This window comes from Mesoplodon densirostris, chromosome 1 (assembly GCF_025265405.1).
Source record: "Mesoplodon densirostris isolate mMesDen1 chromosome 1, mMesDen1 primary haplotype, whole genome shotgun sequence".
NCBI lineage: Eukaryota > Metazoa > Chordata > Mammalia > Artiodactyla > Ziphiidae > Mesoplodon > Mesoplodon densirostris.
This window is the reverse complement of record NC_082661.1, coordinates 135,695,017-135,719,566: the sequence shown is the minus strand read 5'-3', so window position 1 is coordinate 135,719,566 and position 24,550 is coordinate 135,695,017. Positions and strand designations below refer to the sequence as shown.

Sequence of the window (24,550 nt, the reverse complement as noted above, 5' to 3'; positions counted from 1 at the left end):
AGAAAAATGGTACAGATGAGCCAGTATGCAAGACAGAAATAGAGACACAGATGTAGAGAAGAAATGTATGGACACCAAGGGGGGAAAGTGGTGGTGGGGTGGTGGTGGGATGAATTGGGAGATTGGGGTTGACATATATACACTAATATGTATAAAAGAGAAAACTAATAAGAAACTACTGTATATATAAAAAGAAAAAGCTTGTACAATGGTACTAATACAAATTTAATTGTGTTCTTCCTCTGCTTGACAAACAAGCTATCTTCTGGGGAAATTCACAAGATAAATTCCCTGGCTACTTTCTCTTTAACTACTGGCTGTGAGAGGAACTAACTGCATATTTTTAAAAAGATCATGTTTATAATACATATATTAGTGATTTTTTCCAACTGAGAATTCTTTTCCATTAAAAATTCAGCACAGGGCTTCCCTGGTGGTGCAGTGGTTGAGAGTCCACCTGCCAATGCAGGGGACGCTGGTTCGTGCCCCAGTCCGGGAGGATCCCACATGCCGTGGAGCGGGTGGGCCCTTGAGCCATGGCCGCTGAGCCTGCACGTCCGGAGCCTGTGCTCCGCAACGGGAGAAGCCACAACAGTGAGAGGCCCACGTACCGAAGGAAAAAAAAAAAAATTCAGCACAGAAATAAGAAAATGTTTCAGTGAATGGAGATACCAAAAATCCCATTACAAATTCCTTTCAAATTTTTCTTAAATTTTTAATTCTATTGGAATATAGTTGATTTCTGATGTTGTGTGTATTTGTGCTATACAGCAAAGTGAATCAGTTAAACATATACATATATCCATTCATTTTTAGACTCTTTTCCCATATAGGTCATTACAGAGTACTGAGTAGAGTTCCCTGTGCTATATACAGTAGTGTGTATATGTCAATCCCAATCTCCCAGTTTATCCCTCCCCTTCTTCCCACCCTAGTAACCATAAGTTTGTTTTCTACATTTGTGACTCTATTTCTGTTTTGTAAATAAGTGCATTTGTATCATTTTTTTAGATTCCACATATAAGCGATATCATATGATATTTGTCTTTCTCTGTCTGACTTACTTCACATAGTATGATAATCTCTAGGTCTGTCCATGTTGCTGCAAATGACATTATTTCATTTTTTATATGGCTGAGTAATTTCCATTGTATATATGTACCGCATCCTCTTAATCCTTTCATCTGTCGATGGACATTTATGTTGCTTCCATGTCTTGGCTATTTTATTTTTTATTTTCTTTAAAGAAAAGAGTGGAATTTAATCTTTATTCACAGGACACTGCAAGATATGAAATTCGACATAGAAATAAGAAACCCATTGAGAGGAGAAGCTTCATACAGTATGTACAGTTTGGAACTGTTCAAGTATAGTTTCTTTGTAAAAAGTGCTACAATAACAAACCACGTGTAAAGAGTTCTTAGTAGAGAAACAGTAAGACAGACTTCTACCAGACATAGTACACAACAAACAACTTTATGCCTCAGATGTACAATCTAAAAGTTGAAGGTCCCAGCAGTGCCATCCTGAACTTGGAATGTATACCCTTCAGAGGTAGTTTCTGGAACAACATTTTGATCTTCCTCTTCCTCCACAGAGAAATACTTCTCAATCAAGTTTAATGAAGCTTTGTACACAGACTCATTTTCATGTTTTTTAGAGCTTCAATTTTGTCCAAACCTCCACATTCTTCAATCTTTATACTAAGTTTCTCAGTTTCACCTATCTTCTCAGCAATCTGAAAGATATTTGAGATGGCATCCAGAATAACCAGAATAATTTGTGTCTTTTGCAGTTAGAAGGTTCATCAACAGTTCTATTATGCCACAATGAAAATTGTATACTATCTGCTCAACTGTTCCACCACTTGTGTAGTTGGTCACAGCCCATACAGCTTCCTTTTGTGTCCTAAAGTCAGCCTTGGAGAGAACGCCAACAAGGAATGGGACTAATCCATGATTTACATCTTGTTGTATCTGGTCCTGGCGGCCAGCCATGATGTTTGACATTGTCCATGTAGCTTCCTTCTGAATATTAGTTTTGGAGTTTGTTAGCAGGCTGAGAAATGTGGCAAGTACTCCTGCATCTATTACAACCTGAGTCTGTTCATCTGTCCCAATGACAATATTCTCTATGGCTCTTAGTGTGAGAGTCACAATTGGCAATTCAGTAGCTCCTAAAAGCTTCACAAGTTGGGGTACAACCCCAGTTTTCACAACCATTTCAATCCATTCATTTGGACTATTGGTAAGGTAGGAAATAGCCCAGCAGGCATCAGCTAAAACTTCTGGATCATGGTGATGCAGGAGACGAACTAAAGTAGGAAAAATTCGCTCAACAACATCTAAGGGGGGGCAGTGCAGGATTCTTGTTGCGACAAAGATTTGAAAGTGTCCAGGTAAGATTATGTAAGTAACCACATGCTAAAGATGACAAATCAGGAACCACCAAAAGTGCCAACAGTGGGTCAACTGCACCATGCTTGATAACCAAGTCTCGGAAAACCGAGCCATCACCTGCAACGTTTCCTAGAGCCCATACGGCTTGTTCACTGATGTGAGCATGGGGAGATGCCAACAGGGAAATGAATGCTGGGATAACACCTCCATCTACCACAGCCTTGGTCTGTTCTGATGTCCCAGAAGCAATGTTAGTGAGGGCCCAAGCAGATTCAAACTGAATGGGACTACAATCAGTTCTGCCCAATAAGGACACAAAGTTTGGAATCAAGCCAGCCCGGATTATGTTGACTATATGGGGGTGTTTTTCCCTAGAAAGCAGTTTCCTAGCAGCTTGAGTAGCTTGGAGCTGGCTTTCCAAATTGTTGCTATTTATGCCTTTGACAATGTCATCAACAGACCGATTTACAGTGCCCTGGTTGTTGTGGTTTTCCTGCAGTGGAGAAGCAGCATCATCTGGAAAAGAGCTGACATTTCTCCTTTTCAGCATCTGGTCGCCATTCTTAGCTTTCCTGAGCTCCACATTAACTTCTATTTGGTGCCACCTCATTTCTGTACTGTCTTTCCCCTTGTTCTTGAATCTGTTAAGGTGGGCAGATGGTGAATTAGCATTCTCATTGTGGACATCATTATGAGAAAAAGAGAGAAAGCTACATGGCCGGCTCAAGCTTCCACAGGAAGTGGTGTGGGGCACACAGGCTACAGATCAACTGCTCTCAAAACGTCCACTACGGTCAGCCCGAGGACGGTGTCTTGGCTCTTTTAAATAGTGATGCTATGAATACTGAGGTGCATATATCTTTTCAAATTATGGTTTTCTCTGGATATATTCCCAGGAGTAGGATTTCTGGATCATATGGCAGTTCTATTTTTAGATTTTTAAGGAACCTCCATACTGTTCTCCCTGATGGTTGTACCAATTTACATTCCCACCAACAGTGTAGGAGGGTTCCCTTTTCTCCACACCCTCTCCAGTATTCATTCTTTGTAGATTTTTTGATGATGGCCATTCTGACCGGTGTGAGGTGATACCTCATTGTAGTTTTGATTTGCATTTCTCAGATAATTAGTGATGCTGAGCATTTTTCATGTGCTTTTTAGTTATCTGTATGTCTTCTTTGGAGAAATGTCTATTTAGATCTTCTGTCAATTTTTGGGTTGGGTTGCTTGGTTTTTTTGACATACAGCTGCATGAGCTGTTTGTATATTTTGGAAATTTATCCCTTGTTGGTCACTTGGTTTGCAAATATTTTCTCCCATTCTGTGGGTTGTCTTTTCATTTTGTTTATGATTTCCTTTGCTATGCAGAAGCTTTTAAATTTATTTAGGTCCCATTTGTTCATTTTTGTTTTCACTTTCATTACTCTAGGAGGTGGATCAAAAAAGATAATGCTGTGATTTATGTCAAAGAGTACTCTGCCTGAGTTTTTCTCTAAGAGTTTATAATGTCTGACCTTATATTTAGGTCTTTGGTCCATTTCAAGTTTATTTTTGTGCATGGTGTTAGAGAGTGTTCTAATTTTAATTTGTTACATGGAGCTGTCCAGTTTTCCCAGCACCGCTTACTGAAGATACTCTCTTTTCTCCATTGTATATTCTTGCCTCCTTTGTTGTAGATTAGTTGAACATAGAAAGGAAAAATATATTCTAATACTCAACAAAAGAAATACTCATTTTAGATTTCAACAGAAAGGCATCCATATGTTTTAGTTAATGAGTAAAACCATCTGTGTATGTAAACTTCTTCACATTTTTTAACGTGTTTATTGGAGCATAATTGCTTTACAATGGTATGTTAGTTTCTGCTTTATAACAAAGTGAATCATCTATACATATACGTATATCCCCATATCTCCTCCTTCTTGTGTCTCCTTCCCACCCTCCCTATCCCACTGTTCTAGGTGGTCACAAAGCACAGAGCTGATCTCCCTGTGCTATGGGGCTGCTTCCCACTAGCTATCTATTTTACGTTTGGTAGTCTATATATGTCCATGCCACTCTCTCACTTTGTCCCAGGTTACCCTTCCCCCTCCCCGTATCCTCAAGTCCATTCTCTAGTAGGTTGGCATCTTTATTCCCGTATTGCCCCTAGGTTCTTCATGACTTTTTTTTTTTTTTAGATTCCATATATATGTGTTAGCATACGGTATTTGTTTTTCTCTTTCTGACTTACTTCACTCTGAATGACAGTCTCTAGGTCCATCCACCTCACTACAAATAACTCAGTTTCATTCCTTTTTATGGCTGAGTAATATTCCATTGTATATATGTGCCACATCTTCTTTATCCATTCATCTGTTGATGGACACTTAGGTTGCTTCCATGTCCTGGCTATTGTAAATAGAGCTGCAATGGACATGGTGGTACATGACTCTTTTTGAATTATGGTTTTCTCAGAGTATGTGCCCAGTAGTGGGATTGCTAGGTCGTATGGTAGTTCTATTTTTAGATTTTTAAGGAACCTCCATACTGTTCTTCATAGTGGCTGCATCAATTTACATTCCCAACAACAGTGCAAGAGGGATCCCTTTTCTTCACACCCTCTCCAGCATTTACTGTTTGTAGATTTTTTGATGATGTCCATTCTGACTGGTGTGAGATGGTACCTCATTGTAGTTTAGATTTGCATTTCTCTAATGATTAATGATGTTGAGCATTCGTTCATGTGTTTGTTGGCAATCTGTATATCTTCTTTGGAGAAATGTCTATTTAGGTCTTCTGTCCATTTTTGGACTGGGTTGTTTGTTTTATTGATATTGAGCTGCATGAGTTGCTTATAAATTTTGAAGATTAATCCTTTGTCAGTTGCTTCATTTCCAAATATTTTCTCCCATTCTGAGGGTTGTCTTTTTGTCTTGTTTATGGTTTCCTTTGCTGTGCAAAAGCTTTTGAGGTTCATTAGGTCCTATTTGTTTATTTTTGTTTCTATTTCCATTTCTCAAAGAGGTGGGTCAAAAAGGATCTTGCTGTGGGCCTCCCTGGTGGCACAGTGGTTGAGAGTCCACCTGCCGATGCAGGGGATATGGGTTCGTGCCCTGGTCCGGGAGGATCCCATATGCCACGGAGCGGCTGGGCCCGTGAGCCATGGCCACTGAGCCTGTGCATCCAGAGCGTGTGCTCCGCAATGGGAGAGGCCACAACAGTGAGAGGTCCACGTACCGCAAAAAAAAAAAAAAAAAAAAGGATCTTGCTGTGATTTATGTCATAGTGTGTTCTGCCTATGTTTTCCTCTAAGAGTTTGATGGTATCTGGCCTTACACTTAGGTCTTTAATCCATTTTGAGTTTCTTTTTGTGTATGGTGTTAAGGAGTGTTCTAATTTCATTCTTTTACATGTAGCTGTCCAGTTTTCCCAGCACCACTTATTGAAGAGGCTGTCTTTTCTCCATTGTATATTCTTGCCTCCTTTATCAAAGATAAGGTGACCATATGTGTGTGGGTTTATCTCTGGGCTTTCTATCCTGTTCCATTGATCTATATTTCTGTTTCTGTTCCAGTGTCTTGATTACTGTAGCTTTGCAGTATAGTCTGAGGTCCGGCAACCTGATTCCTCCAGCTCTGTTTTTCTTTCTCAAGATTGCTTTGGCGATTCACGGTCTTTTGTGTTTCCATACAAATTATGAAAATTTTTGTGCTAGTTCTGTGAAAAATGCCAGTGATAGTTTGATAGGGATTGCATTGAATCTGTAGATTGCTTTGGGTAGTAGAGTCATTTTCACCATGTTGATTCTTCCAATCCAAGAACATGGTATATCTCTCCATCTATTTATATCATCTTTAATCTCTTTCATCAGTATCTTATAATTTTCTACATATAGGTCTTTTGTCTGCTTGGGTAGGTTTATTCCTAGATTTTTTTTGCCTTCTGTTGCGATGGTAAATTTGAGTGTTTTCTTAATTTCACTTTCAGATTTTTCATCATTAGTGTACAGGAATGCAAGAGATTTTTATCCATTAATTTTGCATCCTGCTACTTTACCAAATTCATTGATTAACTCTAGTAGTTTTCTGGAAGAATCTTTAGGATTCTCTACATATAGTATCATGTCATCTGCAAAGAGTCACAGCTTTACTTCTTCTTCTCCAGTTTGGATTCCTTTTATTTCTTTTTCTTCTCTGATTGCTGTGGCTAAAACTTCCAAAACTATGTAGAATAATAGTGGTGAGAGTGGGCAGCCTTGTATTGTTCCTTATCTTAGAGGAAATATTTTCAGTTTTTCACCACTGAGGACAATGTTGGCTGTGGGTTTGTCATATATGACCTTTATTATGTTGAGGAAAGTTCCCTCTATGCCTACTTTCTGCTGGGTTTTTATCATAAATGGGTGTTGAATTTTGTCAAAATCTTTTTCTGCATCTCTGGAGATGAGCATATGGTTTTTCTCCTTCAATTTATTAATATCATGTATCACATTGATTGACCTGCATATATTGAAGAATCCTTGTGTTCCTGGGATAAACCCCACTTGATCATAGTGTATGATCCTTTTAATGTGCTGTTGGATTCTGTTTGCTAGTATTTTGTTGAGGATTTTTGCATCTATTTTCATCAGTGATATTGGCCTGTAGTTTTCTTTCCTTGTGACATCTTTGTCTGGTTTTGGTATCAGGGTGATGGTGGCCTCGTAGAATGAGTTTGGGAGTGTTTCTCCCTCTGCTATATTTTGGAAGAGTTTGAGAAGGATAGGTGTTAGCTCTTCTCTAAATGTTTGATAGAATTCACCTGTGAACCTCTTCACATTTTATTCTCTTATTTGAGTGACCAGGAACTCACTCATTTGGGTTCAGCCAAACTTCAGGTTATTAACATAAACTTCCAGGATCCTCACACAATTGTTAAATTATGTAAGTTTATTCATTATGTGTTCATGTACTTTTGTTCCAACTGTTTGATAGAAATATATGATTAAATCTTAAAAGAATAAAGGAGATTAATTCTATACCAGAAATGAGCAAACTTTAAAAAAGAAATCAACACAAAAACAAAACAATCCCAACAACAATGCCTTATAATTATATCCTTTTTTGGAATAGAAAAGATCATGTAAATATTTATGTTTAGAATTACATATTATATTAGAATTAGAATTTATTGTTCTGAGAAACAGAGGAAAACAGAAACTATCGAACAAAAACATTTTGCTTTACTTAGGTTTAACAATTATATTTTGTAACACTAGTGGCTGATTCAGATTGTGGATATAAAATGATTTAAATTAAGATCTCAAGAAATTGGGGATTAGAATTTCTTTGGTAAATATCACAGCTCTGTAATATATTCACTTGTCTCACAATGAAGAAAGGGAGTGAATTATTTCCTTTGTCAAGTCAGGTTCAGTCAAGTGGGTTTATGAAACACCAAACAAATTTTGATATTTGTCCCCTGCAGTCTGCTTACAGGGCCAGAAGGGGTAGTTTCATGAAGACTTTGTGAAGGACTGAACCAGGAGAGGTATCCTCAGGAGGAATCCTCCCAGAGTTTGTTGGGGCACAAAATTATGAGAGCTTTCTCTCAGGGACTAAAAATGGGGATGGAGACCAGTTATTTAAAAATCTTTCTCAACTGACTGCCTTGAGGAGGCGTGGACCCTCTCAGAAGAGTTACAGGAGGGATTTTAAGTGACCATATGGTGCAAGTATGACTTCTCTTAAGTGAAATACAGATGAGGAATCCCCAGTAGAGAACAGTCTCTGAAAAGTCCACAGAGCTTTCCACAAGAGATAGAGTTTGATTACCCACTAAACTTAGAGGATGTCAGTGATAGATCATGATAATACTAGTCAACTAGACCTGATATGGCTACTGCTACAATACTGGAATGCTCACACACCATGTTTAGCAAGTTGGAGAGATTGTGAGGAAAAGAAGCATAAGACTAGGGAAAATTAGAAAGAAAATCAATTGTACTCACTTCAGGTGTCCTTTTATAGCAGGTTAGGTCAGAAGGAGAATACAAATTGAACTTGAAATATGATTCAGAAACATGAGTCAGAGTTTGCCTGTTATATAGTATATTATTAGTCAGGTTTCTCCAGAGAAACAGAACAATAGGATATGCATGTGTGTGTATGTGTGTATATGTAGATAGTTGGATAGATAGATACAGATAGATTGATAGATACTGAGATAGATATATAGAGAGAGATTTTAAGAAATTGGCCCATGTGATTGTAGAGGCTGTCAAGTCCAAAATCTTCAGGCCAAGCTAGAAGACTAGAGATCCAGGGAAGACTTGCAGTTTGAGTCCAAAGGCAGTCTGCTGGTAGAATTCCCTTTTCCTTTAGAGAGCTCAGTCTCTTTTTCATTAAAGCCTTCAACTGATTGGATGAGGCTGTCAACAAAAAACAATGCACCACATGAACTGTGAGCTTCAGTTTTATTTGGGGACCTTACTGAGGACTATAGCCTGGGAGAAGCCTCTCAGATAGCTCTGAGGAACTGCTCTGAAGAGATAGGGGAGGGGCTAGTATATACATATGAATTTTTTGGCTGGGTCATTCATGTAGTCAAGCATAAAAATATTACTTCTAATCACAATGAACAGATACCTCAAGTTAATCATTTTAGTGCTTTTTTGTGTATTGGAAGATACAAGAATCTGAGATCATTGAAATTCTTTTTTAGAATTTGAATCTGAACTATCTGAACTATTTAGGGGTCCCTATATGCAAAACACAGAACACTTCATCTTGAATTCCTTTCAGGGTATACTGTATGGCAGGAACTACAATGGCTAATGACTTGATGGCAAGCAACATTCTTTGTTTTACAAGACCCACACACATGATGAAGGGTAGTCTGCTCTACTCAAAGTCTACTGGCTTAAATGTTAATCTTATCTAAAAATAATACATTCAAAGAAAAATCTAGACTGGCATTTGACCAAATATCTATGTATCATGGCCTAGCCAAGTTGACACATAAAATTAATCATTACATATAGGCAGATATTTTAATCATTAAAATAAATTTATTTTGAACTAAAGATAATTAGATAATTTTACTATATAAAAGTAAAAAGAAAAGTCATGGGATTAACCTTGCATCAATGAGGTTAGAAAAATTAGCTCTATATGCAAAATCTGTTGGGGGAAATAATTATTTTGCTTAAATCAAGTCTTAAGATAATACAACATAAGAATGGTAGCAAAGTGAAGAAAAATCCCTCCCTCTCTCGGCTATTACTGATACAAATTAGGGAAAAATAGACTCTATCTTCTTCAGGAAAAATAGTCTCATATTCAATCTAAATTCCATTCTGATGAACCTAAAAAACAGTCAATTACAAGTCCTGAGAACCAATTTAACCATTTTATATTTTTTACTCTACTCTCCTAGTTTCCTAGTTTTGTTTCTCCAAATTCTTCATCTTTTCAGACTCAAGAACTACTTCTTCCATCCACAAGGTATCAATAGATGAACATGCTGACATTTCTTAGTGAAAATAGAATCAATCAAAAGAGATATTCCACACATTCCTTCTACCCATGAATAAGTAAATTTTGCTTTCATCTAAATTGTTTTAACTACTGTTAGGATGGGGTAAGCTCTTATACTCCTTTCCAAAACCAACCTCCTTTGTAAACTAGATCTCATCCCTTCTTGCTTAACAAAGACAGTGCTCCAGTTAGTTTGCCCTTCCTCATCCATCATTTTGTTTCTCTAGTGTATCATTCTTAGAATAAATTCTATAGATATAATAGCAAAAGATTCTATAACATCTCTTATTTACAAAAAAAAATATTGTCTTGACCTCATATTCCCCTTCAGTAACTATCTCATTTTTCCTTCTTTCTTGAAACCAAACTCCTAAATAAACATTGCCTTACTCACTGACTCCATTTCTTTACCTCCAATTATTTCCTAAATTCACTCTAATCAGACTTTCATACCTACCAGTTCAAAGAACCTTTTATCAAGGTCACAAGTAGAACAATTTTTGACTCTCTCTTTTTCTTTCACCCCACATCCAAGAAGTCATGTTAATAGCCCATAAGTTTTTTCCTTAAAATTTACACACACACACGCACATAAACACATACACAATCAAATCATGCCCTACACTGTAGCACAATCTAATCTATGTCACTTGGACTATTTCAGTATTCTCTTAAGCGTTCTCCCTGCTTCCAACATGCAGTCTCCATATAGCAGCCAGAGATTTTTTTTAAACAAAATTAGATCATATCAACAGTATTCATAAAGCATTGTGATGGCTTCCCGTCTTATTCAAAGTGTAAGTCAAAGTCTTTCTGTTAGGTAGTCGGACATTAACAGCAAGGAGGTGACAGTGGTGGAAAGACAAGAGGGTAGTAGTCAAGTTACACCCCAACTATCTGGGGACCCTCACCTGACCCCATTCAGAACAGGAGAAACTATGGTCGGGTGATAGGCAACTTATCCTGATAAAGAGGGAGTAGAGTGACATGAGGAAACTTCCCCAGGCTGTGCATGCCCAGACTACATAGGTGTATAACCTATAGTAAACCCAAACTCATTATACCATCACTATAATAAAATCTGCATGTGGTTTTGCCCCTTCCCCCACCCGTGGCCTTTTCTTAGTGAATCAAGGGTAAGGGCATGCACAATAATGAACTTGTTACATAACTCTGGACTGTCAATCGAATAACGATCCCCTGTCACTCACCCATGATTGCACCCCACCTCCTCAATGAATATTTCTTATAAATGCCCTTAAGCCTGTACAGGAGGGCTAGTTTCACTTAACAGAAACAACCCGCTCTCCCTCTGAGAGTGTAACCATGCTTTAATAAACTTTACTTTGCACTTAAGCCCGAAGTGGTAGTCTGCAATTCTTTGCTTGCTATCACAAGGACTGAGATTGCTGGTCCGCATCTTCTGTTGACCTCCTGGATCAGAGCTATTTGATACAACACACGCCAAACAGGTAACATCTCCAGTGGTCTATAGAGCTACATGTGATCTCCCCACCACATATATGGTTCTCTAACTTCATTTTCAACCTTCATCTCTGTAGTTTATTCTCTTCCAGTACTCTTTACTTCCTTTATGGGCACCAAACACACCAAGGATGTTCTTATTTCAAGTCCTCTGCACTTGCTTTTTCCTCTCCCTGAAACCTCCCCATGCCTCCATGTGGGAGATGCTCACTCTGACACTTCTTTCTGTTATCTGAACTATTGTGACTTTGTCACAGAGGCTCTGCCTGATCACTCTCTATAAAATAGTCAGACTTACCCAAGATGTCCTGTCCCTCTTACCAGGCATCACATAACTATAGAGTACACATGATTTGTTTGGTTATTTCTTACTCCACCTGAATGTGAGACCCAGGATGTCAAGAACTTTATCTGTTTTGTGGAATGACTTAGTCCCTGCACCAGGAATATTACCTAACACTCAGTAGATGTTCAATAAATATTGTCAAAATAATGGATAGATGGATGAATTAATGGACAAATTATGGTTATATTGTGGTATCAGAGATTAGAAACTTTATACTGTTCCACAGACCAAACATGAAGGAGTAATTTCTTCTAAAAACATTTGTGCATTTGAAACAGAGGATATTATTCCAATTACAGGATAAAACTCAAGGATAAAGCAAGATTCCAGATAAAAGTTGGTTTACTATGCCTTTATACATACAGATCTTAGCCTCACAGGCTTACCAGTGTTGGGTCAGGAGAAAAATTATTTTAAGCTTTGAGGTAGCATAGAAATAGCAAAGAGAGTTAGTGGGACTGAAGTGGGCAGAGGGCTTGCAGTAAGGGAAATTCCATTGAGATCTTCATGGATAGATGATGGAGGTGAAGGAGTTGGGGGCATGAGGTGATGGATTTCTCAGAGAATCTCTTCAGGAGTTAATAGTATTAAGAAGAGCTGAGACACTTGTTCTTCCAGTTTTGGCACAATAAAACAATTTTTTCCAAGATATAGGATGAAATGAGTGGTGACTGACTTTACATTTTCTTCCTTTTCTTACTGTTAAATTTCAAAACTCTTCAGAGTTCAGAGGCATGGTTTGTGAGGATGTTTCTTTTTTTTTTTTTCTTTTTGCGGTATGCGGGCCTCTCACTGTTGTGGCCTCTCCCGTTGCGGAGCACAGGCTCCGGATGCGCAGGCCCAGCGGCCATGGCTCACGGGCCCAGCCACTCCGCGGCATATGGGATCCTCCCAGACCGGGGCACGAACCCGTATCCCCTGCATCGGCAGGCGGACTCTCAACCACTGCGCCACCAGGGAGGCCCTGTGAGGATGTTTCTAATTGGCTTAATGGAAGCCTTAAAAATCTGTTTATAGATGTAGGGTTAATAGATTTTATGAAAGTATAAAGATATCCATTTAAAACTACTGTTTACATTTTATCTCATGACAACTAGTATTTATCTATTGCTCAATTTGCTTTTTTTTTTTTTTTGTGGTACGTGGGCCTCTCACTGCTGTGGCCTCTCCCGTTGTGGAGCACAGGCTCCAGACATGCAGGCTCAGCGGCCATGGCTCATGGGCCTAGCCACTCCACAGCATGTGGGATCTTCCCAGACCGGGACACAAACCTGTGTCCCCTGCATTGGCAAGAGGACTCTCAACCACTGCGCCACCAGGGAAGCCCTCAATTTGCTTTTTGATAGAGATTGCTTAAGTTAAAAATATTACCTTTTATACTAGGGAATGATTTAGTATTTCCTTGTTTGTCCCCTTTCTAAATCCAGTGATTATTTTTTGTAATAAACTTAGAATTAGTCATATATATGTCATTTAGTTATTTTGATAGAGAATTGAAATTATAATTATTATCAAGCACAGAATCCTCTGCAGGTTTGAATGGGAGACATTAGATCAAGCTATCCCAAAGATAAAGAAAAAAATATGCAGGAGTTTAGAAGACAATCAACCTGAAATATATATGTCCTTACAAATATTATATTTTCCCACAAAAATAAGATGGATAGGTAGTTTTTTTTGTTTGTTTAGCTAAACAGTTAGCTATTTTACTCACATACATGTAGTTGATTGAATAGGAAATATTACTATAATTTTCACCAGATATTTTTCAGTATGATTAAATATATGAAGTAATACAGCTCCCTCTGTTTTATAAATAGTATTTTCTCAATTATACTGAAAACAAGGGAGTTATAAACATATCACACAATTCTAGCCATTCTTTAGGGATAACAAGGCTGTCATCTTGAAAACTAAACAAGATTTTATACAGAGTAGTTTGATTTCATAACAGCAGAGACTAATGGAACATTTTAGTAATGAAATCTGTCTAAATAAATGAGCTTCTTCATCTTCAAATCTACACAAAAACCCCAGCCCATATCAGACAAAAATTAAAGTTGTGTGTAGGGGGAAGGGAAGCTTATGATTCATTCCATTTTCATTGATTAATAGATTTCTCATTTTTGCCAGGAGATAGCTGCAAAATTGCAATCTATGTGACTAATTAATTGGATAGTCTTGTTATTTTTCTACCTAACAGGAATGAGTAAGTGACACCGAAATTTAGGTGGGATAAATAGGCTTCTTTTTATCATCTTGCTAACATTTTCCCATATTTTCTTTTCAATTAACATGTAAATGAAACTGGTCTCTCTAATGCTACAAGACAGATTTTATAACAGAAAAGAAAGGGATTTTGCACACATCTGGTGTGCATTAGAAACACTGCAATTTTTATAACTTAGAGAAAATAAAGGTGATATTATATATTCATTTTAATACAAAGATCTAAGAGCAGATCAATAAAATTGACTTATGTTAGATTCATTTAGAAATATTATAATACAGAAATATTCTGACTATTTTCTTTCATGTAATAGAATTATATACAGCATTTTAATCTAAAATATTTTCTTGAAAACTTTGTTGATGAAGTGTTGATAGAAAATTGCTGTTACAATATATGGTAAGTATTTGCTGATTTAATTTATAAAGGACACTTTATAAAAATATTTGTTGAGGAGGCTCCATAGAAAATCAACTAGATAATACTTAATAATTTCTTATATTTAATCATTTTCCATTAAAAGATATACCTGGGGCCTGTGTATAAATGTATTTTATTATACTCATTTATTATACTTTGTCAGTTTCTCATATTAAATATACACACAAGATATAACATAGTATTGTAGGTCAATTATACTTCAAAAACAAACACACAAACTCATGGGAAAAGAGATCAGATTTGTGGTTATCAGAAGCGTGGGGGAAGGGGGAGGAGGAATTGGATGAAGGTGGTCAAAAGGTCAAGTTTCCAGTTATAAGACAAATAAGTATTAGGGATGTAATGTACAATATAATAAATATAATTACTGCTGTATATTATATATGAAAGTTGTTAAGAGAGTAAATCCTGAGTTCTCAATACAAGGAAAGAATAATTTTCTTTCTTTTTCTTTCATTTTGTATCTATATGAGATGATGGATGTTCACTAAACTTGCTTAGGTACTCATTTCATGATGTATGTAAATCACATCACTATGCTGTACACCTTAAACGTATACAGTTCTGTATGTCAATTATATCTTAATAAAACTGGAAGAAAAAATATATATGTACTACAGATCTATAGTTAGTATACATATTCTATGTTATAATTACCAGTATTCTAGGGTTACTTGGCTAGACACAGTTGAAAATCATTTGTCAAGATTAAGATGAATCTTTAAGTGGAAAATTTTTTAAAATACTGTCTTTTTGAAATATTAATAGTAAATATATATTTATAATAAATATTTCTATTAATGAAATGTACCCAACAAACAAAACCAAAATCTGGTGATGCTTGATGTTCTTGAGAATGAATCAAACCTACTTTTTTATTTTTAATATTTTCCAGGTTGCATGACCTACACCTATATGCATTAATATGTGTAGAAATTATAAAGCAACTTGGGGCTATATTTAAAAGGATGATGATGCCAAAGGATGAATACTTATTTGTAACAAAACTGAATCACAAGACTAGCCAAAAGATTAAAGCAAATTACGGCTATAAGTACAGCAGTAGATGTTCTGAGGTTAGAGATCTAAATTAAAAATTGGAACAATGGGACTCTGGATTTATTTTATGCCTGATCGACACTACCAAATAACAGACCCTAAATAAATATGTTTCAAAAGTGAATGGATGGGGCCTCCCTGGTGGCGCAAGTGGTTGAGAGTCCGCCTGCCGATGCAGGGGATACGGGTTCGTGCCCCGGTCTGGAAGGATCCCATATGCCGCGGAGCGGCTGGGCCCGTGAGCCATGGCCGCTGAGCCTGCGCGTCCGGAGCCTGTGCTCCGCAACGGGGGAGGCCACAACAGTGAGAGGCCCGCATACCGCAAAAAAAAAAAAAAAAAGTGAATGGATGAAAGCTTCCAGATTTATTTTCTCATATATTAATGTATAATAAAATTCCAAAATCATATTATTTTATACCTGCTATTTTTTCCTGTTAATAGTTGTGGGAGCTAATAAAATATGTATAGGATACATTTGTAAATGTTGGAAAACAGATTTTATCCATAAACCACTTCTATTATTTGTTTAAAAAAGACCACTCAAGTTAACATGTTGAAGTTGATATATGCAACAGATTTACCATAAGAATTTTCTTGTATTACAGGTGGGCTATACAAAATATAAAAAGAAATAATAAGAAAATTTTGTGTCATGTATTTGAAAGTCACTGAAGGACTATTAGGACTGTGGATAGGGGCTCTGGCATTAATATTCTCAAACATAAATATAACAAAAAAGAGATCTGAACAGTTCTTGACTAAAAAGCATCCTGGGACTTCTCATTTAGACAAGCAAAGAAGAGGAAACATTCAAAAATAGAAAGAATTGAGGTTTTAGGAACTGGACCAACTCTTGGACTGACTTTTATGCTGTATAAGTCTTAATTCCATTTTGTCACCTTTTGATTTTGTACTTTTGATTGATTTTTTTGTGCTTGATTTATATCCAATAGGTTTAATACAGTAGAGAATAACGGACATTATGGCTAGCAGGCAATATGAGAAGTAAGGCAGATGGCAGCACAATTCATTGTGGTGATAAAAAACATAACTGAGATAAGGCTCCAACTTAAAATTAAAGTAGTTTGAGACTATGGGCATGGGGAGAAAGACAGGGAGAGCCAAGTAGGCTTCCAGGATCAAATAAAGAAGGCTGGGGTTCAGGGCAAGGCTCTATTGTCAAGGAAAAGTAGAACATAAATCAGAAAAAAACTAGTAGGTATAAGAAATAGATCATAAGAAACATACCATTAACCTTCAGTGAGAAGAGAAGAATCATTTAAAAAATATGTCAAAAAGAATTTCATCCAGAATTTTAAAGACATAATGGACCATGTAGGATGCTGGGGTCAAATCTACTCCTCTGAATATTCCTTCCCAGTTTATTTTCCAAGATTAGCTACAGTAACAAATATTTTTCATCCTGTATTTCATTACTCATAAAGTAAGGACATTATGAGACAATCTGTATTCATCTTAGTATTTCCCTTTATACCTGCCTCCATATTAGTAGTTTCCAAATCCTATCTCATATGACTGCCTTTATGGTGACTCTGTGTCACCTCTGGGAGAAAGGCCAGGGTCAACTGAGCAGAACTCTAGACAGCCAGCCAACTGCTTTAGTCAGAGCAGCCCTGCATTTATCTGCTTATCATCCTTGATTAAGAAAAGTAGAGAAATTCACCTGTGCATGAAGATTTAAGTATTGTTATTTAATAAGCAGAATATTTGAATTCAGGGTATATTTGGTGATATTAATTGACAGTAGCCTTCTTTTTTTAAACTAACAGGAGTCAGAAATTTTGTAAGACTATGAATTTTCATACAGAATCAGGAAGGAACCTTGTTCAATGAACACATTTAATGGGACAATAAAAGAAAAAAAATACTTTGTTTTAAATTACAGCCAATAAAACTTGTCTGTGTTAATATGTAGCTATATTACACTAGATAATTTTCATTCTTAAAAACTTTTTCTAAAATTAGTGGCAAAAATCCTTAAATGGCCTAAAAGACCCTAATCTGTTCCTTGCTCTCTCAGTAGCTTGATTGTGTGTTGTACTGACATTGATACCTATGTGCCAGCCAGGCTGCCTTCTTTCCCTTTTTTCAAAGGTACATTTTCAAAATGTGGCTTCAGAAGTCACCCTGGTGACCATGTATGGCTCTTAAGACATTTAGATATGTGATCTAACCTTCACACAAACACACACACAGAAACACATATACTTCTGCTAGGGTGATAAGCAAATTAATTCATCCCATCAGGGGGATTGACACTTGGCCCCACCTACCTGCTAATTACAAAAAATGAGATTATGGTTTTAGTAAAATATTTAAATTAAGAAAAACCCACTATATGGGTTTATTTTCAAGTGTGAGGTGTGCACACTCAAAAGATCAGTGGTAAAGTTTAAAACCTTTCAGAATTGATTTTGAAATAAACAGTGCAATCAGTTTAAATTGTGGTTGTTAATAAATGATGACCACAATGACCATTACTATTTGTCATTTTAGCAGAAGGAAATGCTTCTAAGGGTGGAGATGTGTCTATATCATAAGGAATTAATAAGAAAAAAGGGGGGAAAATTTTATTACTATTAGAAATGCAGTCAAAATGAATGTCTTTCAGGAAAGAAGTATCAGTATCAGGCTACAGCAAAAATTGAGAAAGCATGAAAGAAACTCAACATGTGTCTCTCAAAGGACATTAAAAGAGGAGATAAAAGTAATGGATGTTACAGCTGCCCAGATGTTACTTAAAACAATCATGTGATAGTCAAAGATCAGACTATATCATTTAAAGAATTTGGAAAATATTTAGAGAACAGACAAAAAATGTCTAAAGGAATGGAAAGTAAGTGACACAAGAGTCCAACTTTTCATATTTATTTAAATTATCTGTTTATGTCATCAATTCTGAGATCGTATGCAACTTAACAAACCCTAATATAACCTCAATTTCTTTTATATTTTTTCAATGATTTGATATTAATTTTAATTTATAATATATTGCTTTCTAAATATCAGCTTTAACGTCATCATCAATCAAACCACATCTTTGACTATTTTAATGATATTTTAAAATTCCTGCTTTGATTTGAACTATCATAGCTATGAATAAAGTTTCTGTTAATGGATTATCATAGACATTTTGGCAATAAGAGAATAAAAGTGTATATATTGGCAATTTTATGTAATGTTTATATTATAAAAAACTAATAAATGATGATTAGAGTAAAGAGAGGCCATCAATAAGGAAATTATTTAGATAGGTTCATGCTAGCCTTCTATTTTTTCCTGAAAATATTTATAAAGTAAATGGACAAATGTCTACCAATTGTGAATGAAAAAAGTATGACACCCAGATTTACTAAATTCAAGTTGCCTTTATACAATGACAGGTGAAAGGAAACGTTACTGTTTATTTTTTCTTCAAATAAGTATTAAGAACTTATACTACACATGTGTTATCTTTAAAAATGTTAATATAACATACAATGACAATCTTATACCTTACCCTGTTACTCCTAATTAACTCCCTAGGCCACTAAGTTATAATATAAGATTGCTGGAATTTTATAGGGCAATTAAGAACATTAGATAATAACAAAGGCAAAACATATAAATGTAGCATCTCATTACTTAAGGTAACACTACTTGCTGTAACATCTCATAATAACATCACAGCAGAAGAAAACTAACTTCTTTCTAATAGAATAAAGTCTCCATACTTGACTATCCTGATTTATATAGATTAACAGCAAATAAGTATGAACTCAAAGTGTTCAGATTAAAAAAGATAATGCATGGGCTAATAAGCACCATAAGAGTCAGCAGAAACAGCAAAGATCAGAAATAGATAATAGAAGATGTAGATATTCACTTACCACATATTCAAATACCACAATTAACACATAAAACAAGTTGAAAAGAGATAACTATAAAAATAAAGGATCATCTTAAAATATGAACAATGAAACAAGAGAACTTAAAAGTTAATAGATTACTTTGTAAAGAACAAAGTAGAATTTCTAGGCATTATACTTACATATTTCACAATTAGTAATTTGATGAATGTCTAAAACAACAGAGTAGATTTAAGAAAATTAAGAATTAAAGTATAGATTTAAATCAATCAATAATCACAAGAAATATAAAATGTAGAAGTGAAATTAGATAATTAAATCTAAGTAAGTACTATTTGAGAAAAAAATCACCTGAAAAATAAGGATATAGATAGGTTGAAAATAATATAAGGCTGATAAAACAATATGGAAGGGAAATACTAAAAATTAAGAAAATATGTTAAGTTATGTTAACATGAAAAATATAATGAAAAGCATTATTAAGAAAAAATGGGTACGTAAATAATATGAAATGCTTAAGTCAACTATTATAAATAATGATTAAAATATGCATGCACCTAATAATACAACATCAAGATAGAGATAAAGCATATATTAAGAGGATTATGAAGATAGATTGACAAATTCACTGTCACAGTGGGAGATATGATATTTGTTGATATTTGAATGTTAGTTAAAATATTAACAAAGGTAGTGTAAATTTGAACATAATAATAAGATCAAGTGCATACAAATCTAGTTATATACATATAAAATTTACTAAGAACATTTAGAGAGCATGTATCCCTCTCAAGAACACATGGAACATTTGGAAAAAGTGTTGATTTATTTTTTTAAAAAAAGCTATGGATACAAATCATGTTTTCAAAATTTTCAAAGAATAAGTACCATCTCATGATGTTTTCTGACTACAACATAAATAATATTGAGAGCAATGGGTAAAAATGTTTACTTTTTAAAATCTACTTTACCTCATGAAGAAAATTACTAAAAAATAATGACTGGCATTCAAGAAAACAGACATGAACAGCTAAAACATATTAATAGATAGGAAGATTCCATGCAATAAATACGTAGATTTTTCCAAAACCCATCTATAAAAACCATGCAACTTCAATTAAAAACCCCAACAGAAATTTTACATGCAAGCTAAAATGCTGATTTAAAATCTACATAGAAAAGCAAAAGTCTAAGTGCAGGAAAGAATTTCCTGATAAATGAAAAGCCTGGAAAACTGCCCTACCATATACTACAGTATATTAACAGTAGTAATTAACTCTATGCCATTAGCACCAGATTACATAAACAGATTAGTGAAAGAGTGCATGGAGTCGAGCAGACCCACACATAGTAATAGTACATGATGCAAAGGCACTGCAGAGAAGTGAGTAGAGCATAGCTATGTAATAAATAATGCTAAGATAACTAGTTACTCTCTGAGGAAAAATGTTGATAGCTACTGAACAATATACACAAAAATTATTTCATATTAGTTAAAACCTAGATGTGAAAAGCATTCTTAAGTTTATAGATTATATGAAAAACTGACTTTCTTATTTCAGATAGAAAAGATTTTCAAATAAATATTGCAAACTTGTACTACATGTGTGTTATTGTGAAAAAAGTTGCTATAACATAACAGATAATATAATATTCACAGTCCATGGCAATGAGACAAAAAATTACATAACATAAATATAAGATGGATATATCACATAAAACTTTATCAAATACAAGATGAAATGTGAAAAATAATGCTACTTATATATAAGAAAAACAATATGTAATCAATAAAAAATAATGAACTAAAAAATAAGAAACGAAATTCAAAGAGGAGGCATGTATGATCTACACATATAGGAAAAGATGTTCAATATCACTACTTATCAAGGATATACAAATTATAGAAACAATTATATACCATTTAAGACCAAGAAAATTGCCAAAAATTAATATTTATAATCTTAAGTGCTAGTAGGAATGTTGAGAAATAGGAAATAGAATATAGTTTTTTGTGTTTTTGATTTTTATTTATTTTTAACATCTTTATTGGAGTATAATTGCTTTACAATGGTGTGTTAGTTTCTGCTTCATAACAAAGTGAATCGGCTATACATACACATATGTCCCCATATCTCCTCCCTCTAGCGTCTCCCTCCCAACCTCCCTATACCACCCCTCTAGGTGGTCACAAAGCACCGAGCTGATCTCTCTGTTCTATGTGGCTGCTTCCCACTAGCTATCTATTTTACATTTGGTAATGTATATATGTTCATGCCACTATCTCATTTCGTCCCAGCTTACCCTTCCCCCTCCCCGTGTCCTCAAGCTCATTCTCTACATCTGTGTCTTTATTCCTGTCCTGATCCAGGTTCTTCAGAACCATTTTTTTTTTAGACTCCAAATAATATAGTTTTTTAAGAATGTAAGTTTTTGTAAGGTAACTGATAACTAATTGGGAATCATCCAATAGAGTAGAAGATACCCCCAAATTATGACTTAGCTCCACTCAGATATATGCCCTAAAGAAGCTCCCATACGTTGACATGAGTGATGGACACTAATATTCACAGCTTCCTTGCATGTTACTGTAAAGTGTTTCTCAATGAGCATAAGGACAAATTGTCCAGCAAGAAATCTTCAGCATGAAACTTCACAAACCACTTTTGACATGTTTCATCAGTCATAGAACCTTCTCCATACACAATCCTTTTGTGTGTTTCAGTTGCGTTTTTACCTTATTTTTTTTTTTTTGAGGTATGTGGGCCCCTCACTGTTGTGGCTTCTCCCATTGAGGAGCACAGGCTCTGGACGTGCAGGCTCAGCAGCCATGGCTCATGGGCCCAGTGGCGCCACGGCATGTGGGATCCTCCTGGACCGGGGCACGAACCCGTGTCCCCTGCATCGGCAGGTGGACTCTCAACCACTGTGCCACCAGGGAAGCCCACGTTTTTACCTTTTTTGAAAAAATAAAACATAATATTCCAAAAATGTTCCTTTTTTTCTTCCGCCTTCAATATTAAAATGGCTACACAAAAATTCACCAATTTTGATAAGTCATTTTTTAAATGCACGATGATATGACAGCTGTCACATACAATCTAAAAAAATTGTTTCAAATGAAGTTAAAGACAACTAAGTGCTACTAGAGCCATCTTACGGAAAAAAAGAATGAACATTTTGGCCCACCCAGTAATAGGATCCACTACATAAATGTGTGGGGATTAAATTAAAAATACAGGGCTTCCCTGGTGGTGCAGTGGTTGAGAATCTGCCTGCCAATGCAGTGGACGTGGGTTCGAGCCCTGGTCTGTGAAGATCCCACATGCCCCGGAGCAAATAAGCCTGTGCGCCACAACTACTGAGCCTGCTGAGTTCTAAGTCAAACGTTAAGAACTCAACTACTGAGTCAAGAACTCAACTACTTAGGTCTAAGTCATTAGAACTCTTTTTTTTTGGCGGTACGCGGGCCTCTCACTGTTGTGGCCTCTCCTGTTGCAGAGCACAGGCTCTGGATGCGCAGGCCCAGCGGCCATGGCTCACAGGCCCAGCCGCTCCGCGGCATGTGGGATCTGCCCAGCCCGGGGCACGAACCTGCGTCCCCTGCATCGGCGGGCGTACTCTCAACCACTGCGCCACCAGGGAAGCCCTAGAACTCTTTTATAGCACCTTAAGAATATTTTATCCACATTATATTTCATAAACAGGCTCTTTCAGAATTTTTTATTTTTCATTATTTTACTCAAATTCATTCAAAGGAATTGGCTGCATACCTACAAGGGAAAAATATCTTTGGAATTCAGCTGGAAATAACTGTCAAAATGGCAAAAGTAATTACATTAATTATAATTAATAAGTCATTGTGAGATTTTTCTATTCTCTTACTAAATAAGGAGAGGCACACTGGAAGTATATTTCTTTACAGAGAACCAGAGAATTTGGTAAATAAGTTTGTATTTTAAAAATATAACTACATGGGTAAAACTAAATATTTATAAATTCCAAGATACTTGTTTAGTATAGTTTTGTATGTTTTAATTGAGTATTGTTTTATTTTTATTTTTAAGCTATCAAATTTAATTTTGAGAGACTAGATTAAATGTTTATTGGACAGAATATATATGCATAAATATATTTTTTTGAAATGATATTCATGTGCTCTGAAGTGAAAGATAAAAATATCTATAAAAAACTTTGACATCACTGTGTAGTTTTTTTGAAATTTAGAACTAATCATTTCCTGGTAGGTTATTAATAAATGTATTATTTAAAATTAATATTGTGCTAGTTGTTTTAAAAAATAAGGTAGATTAAGTAAGATCTCTTTGAAATAATGTAATTCTAAATGGAACTTCCAATGCTATAAAAAATTTTATTAAAGAAAATGCTTTCATTGTAAATGCTATTTATTTTTTCAACAACTCAAAGTTATCAGTAGAGACAGGAATAGTCTTTTTGGTTATATATAAACATCACACTCCCTCTTTCACTCCCACACTCTACCATATTTTCCAGTCCTATACTATACATTGATCATGCTCATAGGAATATCATGGGTTTAAGGGGGAATTTTATTTGGTGACAATAAACTTTTACACAATCTCTTTTCTTAGAAAGTCTTACATGACAAGAGTCTCTAATGAGATGACTAGTACTAATCGACAATTATTGGAAAATATTATAAAATTAATGTGCCTTAATGAATGCTGTTGGCTCATTTTCATTTTAAATATAACTAGATGAATCCACTTGACATTATTATAGTGACTATAATTTTCCCTCAAAAGTGCAAGTATGATTTTTAAAATATTGGCTATTTATTCAAAAAGAAAGCCATGTAATTAGAGCTATAATTTACATTAAATGCAATTAAAAGATAACAACTTGAAAATAAGTCTCATACTTTAACTGAAAAAGAGAAAAGCAGATAGTATATACTTATAATTTTGAGGGGGAAAGACATAACTAAATTTCACACTAATGCTAGTATCACATTCTATTAAGAAATTAAACATTTACCAATAATTCTTTAAAAATAATTTTAGAGCTTTTTGCATTTAAATCAGCCATGTTATAATTTTAAAAAATATGTTATGAGTAAGTACATCTCTTGGAAAGATTGTAAGAGAAAGGGATTTGAAATAAAAATAGGTACTTAGTTCCTTGATGACACATTTTAAAGTGTGGTTGAGAAATCTGGATATATAAGGACTTGTAGAAA

General features: G+C 35.3%; 1 pseudogene; it reads right to left on the bottom strand.

Annotated features, from left to right (window-relative positions):
* Positions 1-1,464: 1,464 nt before the first annotated feature.
* On the bottom strand, positions 1,465-11,113 carry LOC132488586 (importin subunit alpha-1-like; annotated as a pseudogene).
* Positions 11,114-24,550: the final 13,437 nt, after the last annotated feature.